The 19,312-nt window shown below is 29.9% G+C and overlaps 1 protein-coding gene across 1 annotated transcript in view; it reads left to right on the top strand.

Annotated features, from left to right (window-relative positions):
• LOC145934932 (uncharacterized) overlaps positions 1–19,312 on the top strand; it is a 469,524-nt gene that overhangs the window by 354,705 nt on the left and 95,507 nt on the right. Inside the window, exon 21 of the mRNA XM_083035847.1 lies at positions 7,654–7,694. The gene's annotated coding sequence lies outside the window, so the exon portion shown is untranslated. The remainder of the gene's footprint in view (positions 1–7,653; positions 7,695–19,312) is intronic.

Below are 19,312 nucleotides of genomic sequence, written 5' to 3'. Positions count from 1 at the left end.
GTTCGATCGCGGATTTAAATCCAGTCTCGTTGCAGTGATGGCAATTATATTCCTGAAATGTTGTATCTTTATTATTTGTGTTCTGCGACACTGTAAAAAATAATTTTTATTTATGTTATTTAATAATTTAAACAGCATTTAAAACTTTTATCGACAAAATTTGATATATGAAAATAATGTATGAAAAATAGGATGCTACATTTGTATAAATATACATATAAGCATTCAGAATCTGAATTGAGATTGTGTGATTCTTTTTTAAAATGTGAATGCTGCTCGTAATTTAAAAATAAAAAAACTTATATTTTGCATTTTTTATTTAATTATACGCAAGAAATCAGATTATATATATCGGTTTTATTTTGTTGATTATACAAGAGAGCATTTTTTTTACGATTTTCAATATATACTCTTATTTGCTAGTCTATTTTTTCTAAAAATCTTTTATTTTCTTAACGGAATTTTAAATGGCAATATATAAAAAGTATAAGTTAAAAATATATAGATAGAATAATATAAAATGAAAATAATATAAAATAAATACAATTATAATTTTCTTACTTTGAAGACCTATTTCTTTGTATATTTGTGTGTTAAATAAATAGTTTTTGTCACACTTATTGTTACTTGTTATGTGTAACTTCTAACTCACTGCCAGCAACTATCACTCATCGTAGTTAATTTTTACATTAGAAGGGCAAATAAACAAATAAGAAGATATTGAACTCAAATATTTATACACTTATGATAATTTGTAACTACCGCGCGTAACCTTGTGTACAGTTTGTAGAATGTTCCGCGCGCGCGACAAATTACAATTTTAAATATAAATATTTAAATTAAACTAGAGACTTTTAATTGATGAAGTTTTCAATCTGTGTTTGAGTTTAGAATTTATTTCTTCGATGTTATAATGTCATAAATTTTATCAACGATATAAAAGATTATATGAGAAATGAGATCAGTCAGAATTGTGATTGGCCATCATTTTTATAATCAATTTTATCTTAACGTTTTGCGCGACTATATTATAAAATATTTTTTAATTACATTATTAAGGCTATTAACGTAGAAAGGTATCGTAGTGTGTTACTTATCGAATTCTCAATTAGGCATAAAGATTTTTATATTAATCTAACTTATTTCTTTAGTTTCTTTAAGAGCTCAATAAATAAAAAGAATTAAATATCATAATTTGTACTTTTGATCATGTATGATAGTTGATTAGATTCAAAACATGATACAAAATGTCGATTTGTACGTTATGTATGTTATTTTTACGTTATATGTAATTTTGTATGTAATAGTGTTATTGCACGTTATTGTTTTATTATTGTATTTATAATGCTATATACAATATTATATAAAGTATTAGATAAATATATATATATATATATATTAATTTATATATATATATATTCATTTATATATATATATATTCATTTATGTAACGCGTCATATCTGCACATCACGTCTATATCGATTAAAATTTTTGATTTTTTACGGTACATTAGCGCACAGGTATCATTTCGCGAGAGTCAGAAGAAATATTACAAAAATATTAACAGAAATAAATAGTAATGGTCTATTTAAAAACAAAGCTCTCGCGAATATTCGATCGTGGATGGAGAAAAAGAAAGAAACACGAAAAGGATAGATAAAACAAAGCCATTTTCGGACATTGCTGTCAATTCTCTCGATTTGGTTTCGGGGATAATTCATCTTAACTTAAGGACACTAGTTTAATATGATTCGTAGTTGGAACAGTGGGTTATATGAAATGTTTGTACGTGAGTTACGAGAGTATCGTTATGTTGAAAATTTTGATTACATATGATGCATGTAAATTATTTGGAGAAGTTGATTTTCATCGCCTTTGTTTGAATTTCACTTATTTATTTAAATTCTTTATAGATATTATTTCTTTTATTATTGACACGTTTCTTACGCTTTGATATCAAAAAATATAAACAAAAATTTTTTTTTTTAATTTAAATTATTTTAGATAGTATATTTATATTAAAATTCGTATACAACTTATACAAAAAACAAATTTAATCGGAGAATCTAAACTTCAAACTGTAATTTATAAAACTTATAATTTCCATGTGACACTTTAAGCATAAATTTCGAAATATTTTGTGTGTAAATATTTTAATCTTTTTATAACCAGAACTCTATAGAAAAATATAAGTTTGTTAATTCTTTTTATATTTCTCTTTTTTTTGTAACTCTTACGATAATATTTATATTGTTTTGCGCCGATTTGAGTTTTGTCTTGCAATTTTAATCTAAAAAAATTTCTTTAAATTGTGACAAAATAGAGCAATTTGGAAAACTGTATCATATATTTGGATAACGATATCAAAAGTCTACGAAAAACGGTTAGTCTTTTTTTTTTAACTTTGTAATGACATAAACTTACTCACACACTGTCTGTTATTACTTTTATGTACAAACATACATGGCGAGACATTATCGTGTCTATTGGCAAAAATAAAAATATTATTGTCGCCAATAGTCGTAGCACATGTTGTAAAATGCACTCATCATTCCTCGCTGATAGTGTGTAGACGTGCTGCTTATACTCGCACTGTACAGTAATATATAACAAAAAGTTGACCTGATTATACAACGCGCACAGTTAATTTTTCTGTCTCTGGACAAGAAAAAAAGAAACTTAAGTAATTTATACAATGTAGTTCTTATTCGCAATAAGAGCATTCTAGAATGGCAAAAAATGAATTATACTATAGAGGATGAGAGCAATATAACTTTGACACGAGTCGCATTCGAAGAACGATTATCTCACGAAAGCAGTATAAAATCTGAAGAAAGAGAAAACAAAAAAATGACAGTATATAAAGAAGAGTTAAATTAAATCCAACACCTAATTTAATTATGATCCAAAATAAGAAAAAGAGATTTGATGACATTCTATAAAGATCTGATAATCCTAGATTCTCATGGAGAGTCAGAGTAAAAATGCACGATAGAATCTCTCACCAAAGAAATCATCATACTCAAGCAAAGAAACGTTAAACTTTGATTATTCATTAAAGAAATTGAATATTTAAAGACATTCATTATTTCATACATAAGCAGACGAAAAATCTTAATTTTACTACACAGATTTGATATATTTTTAAATAAATTAAATAAAGGAATATTTAACCGAAGTTCTTTTTTATTAGAAAAACTAACAGAAAGACAAATGAAATTAGATTATTAGCTATTGAAAAACTCTGCAGCAATCTCTTAGTAATTGCAGTGTGGAACAAGATATTAATCATCAAAAAGTTTACTTTAAAAAATCTAAATCTTCACTAATAAATATTTCTCCGTTAATAAATTTTATTAATATTTTAAAGTTATTGCAACAATGATCGCTTGCAACTTGGAAAATCTAAAATTTCTCACATCAAGAGATTAAATAATATAAAGCACATTTTATGTCTTGATTCCGTAAATACATAATCAAAAAAGCTACAGAGAACTCTTAACAAGAGCTGTCCCAGATCTTTTAAGTGCAACACGCGTTCAAGCGATAGTGGGCCACGGTGTTCGACGTGCTTCTGATAAAAATTTTACGAGAATAATATTGTGGGAGTAGCAGGTGGTAGCTGTCGGGCCGTAGTACTCGCTCCTCGAGATTGCGACGAAAGTTTCGACAAGATTCCACGAGTCTATGCAGCCGCGAGAATAGAAATGAATGTCGCCGTATTTTTAATATTTACTTCTCAGTAAAATTCTCTACTTGAAGCATTGACTGGGACTTGACGTCACCAAGTAGAAAGCAAGAAAATTTAAAGAATGAAAAAGAATGTATATGTATGCACAAAATATGCGTATACATATATATGCATAATCTCGAATAACAATTAATTTATCATATTACTCTACACATATAATAAGTAACATGATATATATTAATAATAATTTAGATGATTAAGATTATTAAATATATAATTAAATATATTAAATATATAATTTAGATTATAAAATATCTATTAATTTCCTATTTTTTAATCATAATTCGCACATTATAGCGATAAAATTATATTTAACATGTAATTTGAAGATATAAATTGAAGATTTAGATCTTTCGATACATAAATCAATATCTAGATAAAATTCGTACATATGACAATATTTATACAAAGTTGATGAAATGATAAAAATTCCGATGGCAAGTTTAATACTTTTTCCAACTTGTCGATCTCGCGAGTGCACCTAGTGCTACGAACTTTGAATCCGAATGGGATCAAAGGATTGCGGGATCTCGATCAGATGGATGGGACCAGTGTGCGGATACCTCTGTCGTGGCATGTATTGCCTTCGAGCATCCATATCCTTTACACACGATACGATGGAAAACAGATCCTCCGCGGATTCAGTCATTCTCGACGCAATACTTACATATGAGTCGCACGGTATACGCGCGGAATAATACATTGTTTGTGTGTATTCTAGCATGAAAAAAAAGAATAGACATTGGGAAGGTGGAAGGAAATATGCATAAAATAATAATAATGTATGAGATATCGCGTTTGGAGTTTATTCGATGAGATGCAAGTTATGCTATTAATTGTAAGTGAAATTTCACGACGTATATGTTGAAGCGTCATGAAACTTTTTTTAAATTGAGATAAATTTTATATAAATGACGAATTTGTTTATTTAATAAAATTATAGTTTATAGTTCATTTTAAATTTATCGCTTATTGAAATATTAATTTAAAATTAAATATGAAATTATAACTTGATTAAAAAATAAATAAACAAGAGTAAATGGTATCGCAAATTTCAATAATTTATTTAGAAAATTATTAAAACGTTCAAACATTTTTGCGACTCGAGAGTTTGTCATTTATATAAAATTTATCTCAAAAATATCGAATAAATAGAATCGATAGTGACTGCATTAAAAATTTTTTGTTTTCGAAAATATCAATTTTACATTGATATTCTTTTAAAATATTGCCGAACATTTGTCATTTTTTGCATAATACAACAAAATATTAGATTTGTTGTGATCTTCATTGCAAAAAATCAAAAACTTTATATCAACAACGTGATATTAATAAATAGACACATAGATAATAATAAGATATATAGAACAGATATATATATAGTAATACATAATTATGACATTAATATAATTATGCGAGATTTCATCTAATAGCAGAAATATAATGAACTTTGTTCATTAAAGAAAGATATAAGATAAAGATTAAGATATATTTTACTTTTTTATTCGACAACCAGACGTTGACAGAGTTACAGAATTTATTAGAGGATTGTTAAGATTAGGATATTGTTAAGATGATATTGAAAGAGCACTATGATGTTATAGGCGTACCTAAATAACGCATAGCGTATAAACGGCTACGGGGTATGAGATGTAGACGAAACGGAATGCGAGATTTACGAGACGCGGCGTATTAAAGATTCACTCGTTTTTGACACAATATCGCGCAGTATGGAATACTGAAATAATACATAGGTTTGCATACACAGCGTGCATACCTCGCGAGAGAGATGGTTCCCCAGGAGTAACATTGAAACTGTGAGAGGATATAAGAATAATATCCGTCCCGAGGCAAGAGACGGGCCGGATAAAGCAATAGAAATCTCGCGGAAATAAAGCAGCGCGCGTAATAATAAGTAACGTAATAAACGAGCCCGACATTTAAATTGACCGTGCTGGGAATTATGGGCGCTATTGTCCGACATTAATGTTATTGGTTGTATAAATCCTTCATTCCCCATAAATTCTCTTTGTTAAACAAGAGCACGTCGTTTAAATAATTTTTTTTTTTTCAATTCTTCAGTTCTTCATTACTTCATTTAATCGATTTTTAGATTTACGCACAAATTTTTCATGCTAAGATATCGATTATCGAAAAGAAATTGTTCACGCCATATGATCGCTAATAAATATAATAAATATTTTATTTAATGAATATTTATATAATAAATATTTTAACAATCTTTTGAGTAATTCGTCTCCACTTTTGTCTCTACATAAGCGGACATAGAGAGATATAGAGTAGTATGTACGATAAAACGTGATCACTGAAATCGTGAATGATGCTGGAAGTCGCGGTTCACTAAACAACGAAGTTCGATTAGAACGCGGATTAATTAATTAATGTGGGAAACTTGCTGTTCCGGAATTCAAGACGAATCCTATACTGTAGACTGTAGATTAACGCCGATGTAAGGGATTGCTAAACACCTTACGAGTTGCGCTACATTCGTCCTGAATATATTTCGATTTAATTACCCTTTTTTATCTCTTTTATCTTTTTTTCTTATTTTACAAGCCTCGAACAATTATTATGAAACAGTACATTATGAAAATTGCTGTTACATTATATTGTTGTAATTAGTTACCCAGAGTATTTTTGCTGCGAAACTTATGCGACATTTTCTTGGAAAGCAATAAAATTAGTAAATAACTGTATTTTTCATTGCGTAAAAAATGCGAGAACAACAATCATTTAATTAGCAAGTCCGAGAAAATAAAAATAGCAATTCGCTTTTGACAAATAAATATCATCGCTCGAGACATAGCAAATGTCGTCTTCTAAGATAGTTGCGCGTTTGAACCCTTGAGAAATTGATGCAATTTTCTTAATTACTCTCATTGAAAGACAGAAACTGTTATCACCTGTCTGCGTTACCCTCGCAATTAAAATAACATCATCGTGCAGCCTTCATTAAGTGATGCTAATTACGTCGACGAGAGAATCTCTCTTACAAATAAAGCGATATCATCTATTTTATATTACGGAACATTTATTCAATTCTCGAATACGCGACAGATGTATCTTTATTAAATAATAATCTTACGAGAGTAAGAATAATTTGAATAACTTTCTTATATAAGATCGGAGACGAGAAGCTATTTCATTCTTGACATATTTAACACGCGAGTAAATTAAAATCCTCTTTCAACAGTTAATTAAAATGAGCGTGCTTGCAATGAATACGGAATTCTCGGTATGCCGGTACATTAAAAACCCACGGCACAACGTCATTTTTACAAATGTTGGAAATTTTAATCCAAAAAAATAATAGCTGCGACTCCAATATCTAATATGCAAGAAAATATTTTGTATTTATATGTAAAGAAAATTGATAGATATAAGAAAATGCATTATGCGATATAATTATTTTGCAATCATTATATCTTCTTAAATTCTTTATGTTCTTAATATTTGCTTTATTTAATGTGCTTATATTTTAATTATTAATACATTTAACTTGTAGAAAAAATTTTGTCATAAAAAAGAGTTACATATATTTACATAGCATACAAAAAAGGTATATAAAAAAATGAAAATATTATGATGTAAGTACTGATTATCGAGGCTATAAAAATTGATTCGATTCGACATTTATATGTACATATATGTATATATATAATATAATTGTACGATATATCTTATAATATATTTAATAAGTATCACTTATTGTTGAAACCCTCTCATTGAGTATATCTTGCGGGTATTAAAGAATAGTTTTCGAAAATTATTTAATTATTTCATTAAATATTTGTTCGAACGATAAATATAGAATTCATACAATTTCTTAAAATATTAACTATTTTAAGCATTATTATAATTTGAATTTTTTATGTTACAGATCAACGTAGCTACGTAATCAACTCCGCTGCCAACCGACCGGTGAGTGAGACAAATTTTTATTTTAAAATAAAAATGTCATATAAGATATATATAAATATATCTTAATTATTTATTTTTTATACCTCTATTAGTTGCGTACAAATTTAGATACTTTTTCATGTATCTCTTTTTCTGGCATGCGTTTTCTATTTTTTTTAAACACCTTAACTTAAAAATGTTTAAAAAGATTTCTTAAAGTTATTCGATCGTAATAGACTTATAAAAATATAAATAAATATAGATATTTGATGGAGTGTATGCTCAGCATAAAATATAATTATCTATACAATTTTCGTTAAATAATTATTATATTACATATTTGACACTATCGCATTGTTTGATTCGTGCATGCAATCGATATCATTTAATAAAAACTGAGAGAAATCGGTTTTATTCGCGAAACAATTGGCGAAATGAATTAAGGTTCTTTTAACGATCAATTAAAAATCGCCGTGCTCGGGAAGGAAGCAGAGATTCTGGAATATCGTGTTAAAAGATGCGGCAGTTTAAACGAGGGAAAGAGACATTAAGGCGCGAATTCTCGATGGAAAGGAACTCGCGCGCGCAGCTCCGAATATTATTCACACTCAATTTAACTTATTGAGAGCCACACGAAGAGGCCGCTTGATGACTCAAGCTGTAATGGCGTAACAATTAATCGCTGAATAGAATTCCCTTTCCTCTTCCAATTCTCTTTGACTTCCTGTCATTCATCAAAACGCTCCCTGATATCTTTACAAGGCGCAAGTCACGCATTGTTCTGCATCTTAATGCTGCTTTCGAATTTAGGTGATGTCAATGAAGAAATTTAAAATTCTTTATGAAAAAGAGTGTATATTTCGTCTCGATTATCTGACTATCCTTATCTGACTTCATGATTTTAAATTCAATAGAGGTATTTTCAGGGATCGTCTCAATCCTTGACGCAAAGTTGCTTTAAATCGCTTTAAATCGGTGAAAAATAGAAGATGACTTGAAAGAGAAAAAGAAAACTTTATATAAAACTTTATAAAGCGAAAATTTATCTTTTCAATAGCTTCTATCATTTGTCAATAACGTGGAATATAATAAAAGAGATGATAGATAACGCTTATACATCCAATATTAGATAATATTTTTTTACTTATACAATTTTGAATATATAATTACGTAATTAGTAATATAATTATGATCACAATAAAGATAATATTGATTTAAATAATCAAATAATATTTAGGGTAAAATATTTTTCTATTCAGGAATAATATATATATATATATTTGATGTTGCAAAATTGAAAACATTATAAATCAAAAGGCAATGCTAATTATAAAATAATAATTTACTATTCAATTTATTTAATGATTGATTATTAATTTATCTTACTTTTATATCTCTATTGATTGTTGATATATGAAATGATAGAAAATTCATTGCTTACATTTCAATTAAAATATTCAATCTTCAAATAAAATTATTCACAAATGATTCAAATAAAATTAATTTTTTTTTGTAGGAAAATCAAAGATTTCCATCATCTGATAATGTTGGTACTGATAACACAATTCTAACAAAAATGTCAGTAAATACAGTTGTATAATATTGACTGTTGATATCTTTGCCTTTGCTAACACTCGATAAAATATTTCTATTTCAAAGAATGAGATATTAAAGATATGCAGTTGCAGATAAATTTTGGCATTTTGTGAAGCCAATTCTATATAGATTTAAGAATAATTCGACATGACCGATCATCATTGTATGTGTAATCTCAGCTGTTTAATGGTACCTACTATCGGTGGAAGTTTCGAATTCAGAGGCTGGAATATTTTGACATAAAATGTTCCAACAGATGGTACAAGGGAAGAGCTAAAATACTTGCAACATAGGGTAGTGGCTTATAAGAATTCGATTTATTCACATTTTAACAATATTTGATAAACTTTGAGTAAAATAAAACGTAGCAATAATGTGAAAATTCATAATTTAAGTTTAAGTAACATTGAGTATATTTTATATTTATACATATTTTATATATTTTGTTAAAGCTTAACAAAATTTGTTATGTAACTAATGTATAAATTAAATATATTTAAACAAATAAATAAATAAAAAGACGACAAACTCTAAAAAAATTTTTTAGCATTAAAATATAATGAAATTATGATCTAAGCTAATTAATCCATCCTCAGAGACGAAAATAGAACAAAAAACAAAATTATTGATCCAATAGAAAAATCGTTTTATATTATTTTTATATTCCCCTTATAATTTTATGTCAATCTTATTTTTAGATCATTCTTGATTTTTTCACAAAAGGTAAACAGAAAATGCTTACAATGGTATCCGCTATTGTCAATAAATGTATAGTATTTAATGATTACGGTATACATTTATATATGTGTATGTGTGTATTTGCAACTACATCGCTCTTAGAAAAAAATTGGCGCGAATCACTAGCAACGCATAGAATCAATGTACCATAAATCCTCGACAGGGAAGTTATATAGCACGAGAGAGCGAGCGCAGTTGTACTTCCGGTTCTTCATCTCGTCCGCCTTTTCGCTGTCGATTTTCGGCCGGCTTCTCTTCTTCCTTGAACGTTTCTATCTGTTTCGCGTCGGTCGCGAAAGATAGTCGGCAGCCGAATAATTCATTCTCGTCGGAAGCTTCGCGTCTCCGTTCCACACTGCGCAACATCGCCCAGCAGTGCGTTCTCCGTCCGTTTCCGGTCGCGCCGGAAGCGCAACTGTAAATCGCGACCGCTGCAAATGTATACGCGCCTGGAGTAATCCAGTACGTGGTCACCATCATCTAGCGTTTGTAATGAATTTCTATCTGTAGCGTAGATATTCCGCAGAGCATGAATAAAAATTAGGATCAATGTATCTCAGGTTTGTATGATTTATTTTTTTCGAGGAATTTTATTAATATTTTTCTAGCAGAAATTTTGTATCGATAATTCATTAGTAATCTAATATAAAATAGATCTTGCAGTACTAGTATTCTCTTATAATTCTTAAATTCAAACTATGTGTGAAAATTATAAAAAAAAAGATATAAGGAAACGAATAGATAACTTCATTAATTTAATACAACTCGGGTAATAATATTTGAATGTGAGAAACGGAACTGTCTCAAAAACGACATGTCTATCGTTGTCAAACAAACCCTTTTAAGATTCGTTCAGAGACGATTTTTCAAAGATGGATATAGTTTTGATCACTAGCGGATCCTGACGTCGAAAAGGGGGGGGGGTGCAAAATTATTTTATTTAATATTTTTGGTTTCATGATTAGCTTTTATTCCAGGATCAACGACGTCAATAGCTCTTTAATGTTTGTTTTTCTTTATTTATATTTTTTAAACAAATTCAACAAAACTGTTTCTTTTAATTTGCAAGGAGGGGGTTAAACCCCTCCCCCCCAGGATCCGTCAGTGTATATATATATATATATATATATATATATATTATATAGATATAAAGAATTTCGCCTAATTATTTTCATGCAACGAAATTATCTCATCATTTCGTCGTATGTCTGACTTAATCTATACTTAATTCCTCGAATGCGTAATGAGTATAATATACAGTGTATCTTATACTTTTATGTATATATATATATATATATATAATATATATATAAAAAAAAAATATATAAAAGTATAAGATACACTGTAAATTATACTCATTACGCATTCAGGGAGTTAAGTGTAGATTAAGTCAGACATAGGATGAAATGATGAGATAATTTCATGCACAAAAATAATTAGGCGAAATTCTTTATATATATATATATATATATATATATATAATATATACAATATATATGTATAAAATACACTGTAAATTATACTCATTACGCATTCAAGGAGTTAAATATAGATTAAGTCAGACATAGGACGAAATGATGAGATAATTTCGTTGCACGAAAATAATTAGGCAAAATTCTTTATATCTATATAATATATATTATATAGATATAAAGAATTTCATCTAATTATTTTCGTGCAATGAAATTATCTCATCATTTCTCTTTCGTCCTATGTCTGACTTAATCTATATTTAACTCCTTGAATGCGTAATGAGTATAATTTACAGTGTATCTTATACTTATATATATACACTAGCGGATCCTGACGTCGATAGCTCTTTAATGTTTGTTTTTCTTTATTTATATTTTTTAAACAAATTTAGCAAAACTTTCTTTTAATTTGCAGGGGGGAGGGTTAAACCCCCCCCCCCCGCCAGTTTTTGATACAGGAATGAAATCTAAAGATGCAACAGTATAAACTTCTTTGACGAGTTTATGTCTGATTTTTCGATAACATAAATTTGATTGTAATGCTAACTTTTTTTATAACTTCTTGATATTCAAAAGAAACTATCTTTGTGTGGCTCAAGATTTTATTAAAAGAATTTTCCTCTAAAACAAGAAATTCTCAGTTACTTTTTTACAATTCTTTCAACTAAGTTATTAATTTTTTATATAATTAACCTGTTCCTTTTTACGAATTTTTTTTTATAAAATGCTTCGAAAGCCTTTTAAAAAAAATATTAGTGAAAAATTATTTATTTCTCTTAATGCACACATGATTCTATTTTTTTAAATAATTATATCTTAAAGAAATTGTTATTTAAAAAATATTTTCATGAAATATTAATAACGAGTTATGCCGGTCATTCAGTTTTAATTTTGCAACAACCCGATATTCAAATGTCCCTATAAAAATAATCGACAAAGTTGGTGAACCGATATAATTAAATTTTGCATATATAATCAAGAATGCAAGCAATTAATAAAACTGAAAGATTATTGTTGTCAACAAACGAACATTAATATGTAATTAAATCAACTGTAATCAAATTAAATTAAATTGCCTGTTACGTACACATGTTGCATTTGCGAGAGATATATAGATATAGAGAGAGACTGAAAGGAAAGAGAGAGAGAGAGAGAAATATGATAATTTAAATTTCATAGCGGCAAATTATATGAAAAATTTTATCATATTTTTTTTAACTGATAAATAATTTAATAAAAAATAATATTATAAATATAACACAATATTTTTGGCAATTTTAAATGAGGACAAATTATACGTGCATTAATAAACAATTTAATTAAATTATTTCTAATTGATATCTGTTTTGATTGCACAAATTGATTATAAAGAAAGTGATCGCATTTGTTTTGTCAGCGAAATGATATTTCTTTTAATTAATATATTTTATCATATTCACACGTGGTATATATTTTCCACAATAGATTTCAGAGAGATAAATATATTTTTTACTAACCTTTTAAATAGAAACCATTTTGGGTAACACGATCCGGATTTATATGTTCTTGTGCATATCCGGAAATTCTAGAGGTCAAAATACACGAAACGGACTCTGAGACGGTCTTAAGCTATGGAGAAATGGTGCCGGCGCGTATTCGGGATGTGCACAGTATGAGAAAGCGTAAGATTCCCTGCCGCCTTAAGCGGTTAATGTTTAATCCTAACGTAAATTGAAGTTCCGTTTACACGGCAGTTATGTCAACCGTTGCCACGTCTGCATTCGAAGCTCGGATTTACTCGATGCGCTCCGACGCTTGTTAGTTTACTAAAGAGTGTGATCCTATTTCCAAGAAACTCCTCCATTACAAACCATTGTTTCATTATTCTTCTAATCGTCTTTTTAAACGTCTAAATTTGTTTACTTGTTTCTTAACGAAAATATTAGTGATTTTAAACATTTTATTTATAGTTTGATAAACAAATTAATTCTTAAATAATTTTGTCGTAATTAGTTTTTAAGTGAATTCTAGAAAAGAAGATTCTTACTTTCAAATAAATTCATTAGAGATGCTTTTAAATAAAATAATTAGGGATGCTTTTAAATAAATTAATTAGAGATTTTCTTCTGATTGGAAATAAATGATGATTGAGAATTATTTTAATGATTTTAAGTCGTTTTACTTTTTTTATATCTAAATAAATTATTTAAGACATGTGTCTATATATATTATTATTTAATATACATTAATTTGTTATTTTTAACTGGATGCTATTTTTTTTATGTATAATGTCTTGCGTCAAAGAATGATGTTGGTGATAGTTCAATTGCTGCTTTCGTTAACAAGAAGTTGAAAGATTTCTTGAATAACTTCTTCATTATGGTAATTGCTCGTTTAGGAATTCTGATTTACTTAGTCTTTTCGCACTTCTTCGTAAGTTCGAGTGGATTTAATTTCACGATACCATTATTTCGAGGGCTTCTGAAAAGTTTCATGCGATTACTGTTGTCATTATGTACCCTAAAAGTGATTTTTAATTTCTTATCATATTAATCATTTATACAAGAACAAAAAAATATGCAAAGTATTATGTTTTTATAGTATATTATTTTATCCGGCTGAATCTAATATAAATGTTCTAGCAATTAATGATACTTTTCAATAATAGTTTAAACATTTGTAGAAGAGATTTAGACAAGTATTCAATTTCTAATCAATGCATTTAAAAAAATATAGAAATCTAAAAAAATAATATAATTTTTCTCCAACTATATAATGTCGTGTTAAATAATATATTAATTTTCATATTTGCCATCCATTTATAGATTTACAAAATTATTTCTTTTGCAGTTGTATTTACAACGCATATATAATATTACAATTTTAATATTATAATTATATAATTATATAAATATAATTATAGTGTGTAGTTGCATACACAAATATGAATCGTGTAATTGCAATAACCTCTGATGTGTAACTTGTGCGTTTTTCATTAAACTAATCGCGATAGGACTTTCAGAAAATAATATTCAATGAATTGGTTTTACGTAGTGGTTAATTTACGTACGTATATATAATTGTAGTAGAATAGTGTCAGAGCTACAAGGATTCCGATGACTGTCAGAAAACTCCAACCTTGCCATGCATAAAACGGCGCACCGACGACGCCGACCGCAGTTCTCTTGCAAACACCCATATATGTACATCGATTATTTAATGAATTTAATCACAACGAGCCGATCGACATTTTTTCGTCAGGGTAAACAGGAATTTTGTCACGCCGATGAAACACAATAGTGCTGTGTTTGACGACCGTTGTTCGATAAGCAGAAAATTTATTACATAAATTTTATCGAAATAAAAAATCGATTATAAAAATGAACGAGAATGAAAACAGTGGATAAATAAAAAAATCCGCCGAAAGTGAATGGACGAGTTTTATAATTAATCTTTAATTTGTTTGATCCTAGATTTCGTATGAGATTTTCAATAAAACGAATTTATTAGCTTTTGCAAATATATTTTTATACATTTCATAATTATCGAGTACTCATCTTTTTTATACATACGATATGATTGACGGTATTAAATCTTAATAATGGCAGAATATTTTTTTAATATCTCTTGTGTTTCTTAATACATATAGATATGTTTGGTTTGACAAACCGAAAATGCCGAGGACATTGTTTTCGCGTTCAAGCGGCTTTGATCTCGTCAAACGCCATCGCGAGAATATTGCAGCGGTCCGCAAATAATCTTTGTAGTCAGTTGGTTATGCTGTACCTTTGTCACATGCTCGCGGATAACAAAATGCACAAAAAAAAACGAACGAGCTTGCGGCCCATATATTCACTGGGGCTGCATATCTCTGGAATGCGCGACGTAGCGAAAATATACCTGGGGGTTCATGGAGGATTGAACGTTTATATTTTGATTGAGGAAACTGCTGCAATCGGACATACTAGATATTTTCGAATTTTCAATGTTTGAAAAATTTTATCGAATACAGAAAATTATATTTTAGAAAAAATATTATCTAGAGAGAGTTTTTTTTTTTTTTTTTTTTAAACAAGAAAGATATTAAAGACAATCTTAAAGATGTAATAAGGTTTTAATTTTTACAATAGATTATGAATTGCTTTGCAATTGCTTGAAGCAATTTGATTTGTGAAAGCTTAATTATATTTATATTTTAAATTATGCAAATAATTAAATATTCTGTTGTTTATCACTTACTTCATTATTGTTCAGGAATCAGATTGACGTTTAGTTTATTAAAATAAATCTGAACATACGTTAAAAAATAGAGCCTTTACGTTTATAGAATATAAAGAGTTAAGCTCTATTGAATTCTGTTGACCAGCCGAGTATTTATTTACATTGCTAATTGATGTGTGTTCATCGCGATTCGTCGCATATAAAACGTTGTAAAATAACGTATAAATAAATATGTTGGAATGCTTGGAAAAATTTGACAAGAACGAATTGCGAATTGAATAATTATTTGTGTAATAAATAATAAACATTATTCTTTTCATACTTATACTTTTTTGAAAATACTCGAAGTCTTAGATATCGATGATGAACGAGTGTTTGATTTTCAGGCTTAGAAGTGATAAATGCTCACGAATTGCCCTTTTGCTTTCCGCTTATATCATTTATCACCTTAGTAAAGAAGGAATCACGTTCTTGACGTCGCTAGATCTCGCACTTAACGAATTATTAGCAAGATTTATATTGACATAGCGTAATTATTTATCGAGACTTTCAAGATTACTTGTAGATCCTAGATACGAAGATAAACCTTATCATATAACAAAGAAATTCATTAATTTTATTTTAAAATCAGCTGCGAAGTCAGCGATTTATATATTTGATCATTAATCATTTTCAATTTGTTGAATTGGATACATCAATTTTCAGATTGATTAATTTAAAGTTAATCGTCGAGTTTCTGGTGTACAAATGTTTTTTATATAATTTATTATGTCGTGTCTTTTATATCATTCTATCGAAAAAAGAGATTAAATTCTTGTATGTGACGATTATTGTTACGAATTTTCGATAAGGATCATTATTCGTTTATGTCAAACTCGACGATTCGAGTTACTGCTGACGTCAAAGTCGTGCATTAAAGCCGCACGCATACGCGTCCGTTTTACAATAGGGTTCACCGGTAGACGGGAGTCCTATTTACGCGTCGGAAATTGATTTTGCGCGTTCCGGAAACGAAGTACCGACTGTTGTGACGTGTGCACAGTATAGTGGGACTCTATGTAAAACGATCTGATTTTGTGATCCATCGTCGGTAGTATTCCGCGATATCTTCACCGCCGAATTGCTTTTTACTTGAAGATTTATAAACGAACGGCGAAGAGATCTTTTTCTTGGGGGGGGAAGCGAGTCTGCGATTCTCAATGACATTATCGAAGAAATCAGTATCGAAAATAATAAGTCTGAGGACAAACAATCAAATCATTCTACGTTTGAAAAATCTTTGATCGAATTTTGTTATAATTTCTCTGTTTTTGCAAATATATTTATAATTTTCTGGATAAAATTAATTTTTTTAATTAGCGCAGTCTTAAGTGGAAAAATGGAACATTTTTTGATAAAATACAAGTTAAATTACACAGCGTTTATAAATTATAAACAAATTCATATTCGAAACGTTTTAATTAATAATTTTTAATTTTACACAACATCTTAAATTACACAGTTTAGCTTACAATGCAAGCGAACCATGTGAAAGAGAATTAAAATGAAGTTTATATAGCAAGAATCATTTATATGCATCTCGTTTAATGGACTCGATTTATAAACGGCACAGTGGTGGGACTCGCACGTGCATTCGCGTTTACAGCTGTCTCCGAGAACATCTTCCACAATTCATCGACCAACGCGGTTTTCCCTCTCGCAGTTTGCAGCATAACGATAAGAGCTTACAGAATACGCCGCATACGCGATTAGAGTATCTTTGCGAGGAGAGAAGCTCTATCGCGGATTCTCGCGCGCGCAAGCTTATTTATCGTGGTATATAAATTCGCGTCGCGCGACTAGCGCACTCGGAAACGTTATTCTATAAAGCTCGGGGATTTTTGCTCGCGGTGAATGATATATATACGGGGACACGCCGAGGCGGCACGGAGAAAATACCGGATTTGTCGCGATCCGCAAATCCGCGGTCTCGCGCCGCGGAAAGCTTCGTCGCAGCGGGGATTTCGCAAGCGCGCGCCGGAACTCGAACCTTTAACAGCGGTAACGTTCCGTTCGGACGGAAGAGCGATATACGTATATTTTTCGCGATTGACAATTGCAAAGAAGCGGCGAAGAATAATAAAAAAAGAGAATAGGATCTCGCTTTTAATCTGCAAAATATTCTGACGTTCATATCCCGATGATTCTCTTCCTTTGCCTTTATGGTATATAAAAAGGAATAAAAATAGACGATAGTTTTAATGAATTAATCTTCGAAGAGATCTCTGTATACCTTGCGTTGTTATTCGATGTAAGGACAATGGTTTTCTTCGATAAAAAATTATTTTTTGACACGAAAGACGAGAATTCGAGAAACGTTCTTTAATGAAACGCTCTCGTTTGAGCCACAGATATACCCCGCAAACGTTTCTTCGTGGCGACATACGTTAAACCGCAACGAGCGTTTTGCGGAAATACAAGCTGACGCGTTTGCCGTTACACGGATAACTGAATTGGCGCTGTTGGACCACGAAGAAGCGTATTCGGTCAACCGGAGACAATCCCAAACGCGATACTCCACGCTTTTGCGCCCGAGTATGGCGAGGCGAGGCTTAAACAGCGCGTTTCCGCCGTTAATGCCGCACGGATTTCCCCTGTGAAATTTCACGCGAAATGTAACCCTCGCCATCGCGCAATGTATGTACAACTTTACGCCGTTATTCATGCGTTCTCCCCGGCATAGCACTTTCCTCTTAACCCTCGGGATAAGAGCTCGCACGAATAAGATTGCTCGAAACTTTCAAATTGTAATGTAATATGTTGCATACATAAGCATTGCAAATTCTATTTTAACTTTTTCTCGACATTAAATCCCTTTTTACGATTTTGCTAAATATTAAATAATTGTTATTAAATGTATATAATATATTAATTCTTTTTCTATAAAATTGTATTCTATAAAATGTGTGGTTTTTGTTATTTTTTCATGCCGCAGTTATATATCGTAGCTTTGTATATTGTCTCCTATTCACTGCATATTTTCAATACAGGAAAATTAAAATAAATAAGACAGAATTTTTTACTCATATGTGTATTAAATTATAGATTACAGTAGGTTTCAATATATATGCAGATTTTTTTATTAATACATACTTTCTACCCCTCAATATATATATACACATATCAAACCAATATCTCCGACTTTAAACGGATTTAGCGAGAATAATTTCACGAGGCGCAATAATATTCCCGGCTTAATCCGCGTAAAATCCATCGTCCGCAAATTGAATCTCAGGACTATCTAATGTATATTTCAAGTAATCCCTCTCCCCGTGCATCTCATGCAGAGACAAATAAATAAGTCGGAGGCTATCTGACCTCATCGCAAGGTCTCCCATCGCGAGGTTAATATGCAACTGCATCCAATCTCACCGACTCGGTTTTCAACATCCCTCGCCACGTCCCTTTATCTCCGGATTCTCATCCACCCTGGCCTCGCCCTTCTTCATCATTCTCACGTGTGCGTCGCACTCTCTTTCCCAACACCTTTACCGGCAATCTCCGTAACACACGACATCAGGAAGCTTTTCCCAGTAGCAACCTCGGTTGAATTCTTCAACGAATTCTTCTTTACGCGAAAAATCGAGATCAGTG

Source organism: Prenolepis imparis, unplaced genomic scaffold (genome assembly GCF_030444845.1).
Source record: "Prenolepis imparis isolate NDT839.2.m4 unplaced genomic scaffold, iyPreImpa1.0 SCAF_4, whole genome shotgun sequence".
Lineage (NCBI taxonomy): Eukaryota > Metazoa > Arthropoda > Insecta > Hymenoptera > Formicidae > Prenolepis > Prenolepis imparis.
Note: the sequence above shows the minus strand (reverse complement) of the source record. Positions and strands in the feature narration are given on the sequence as shown.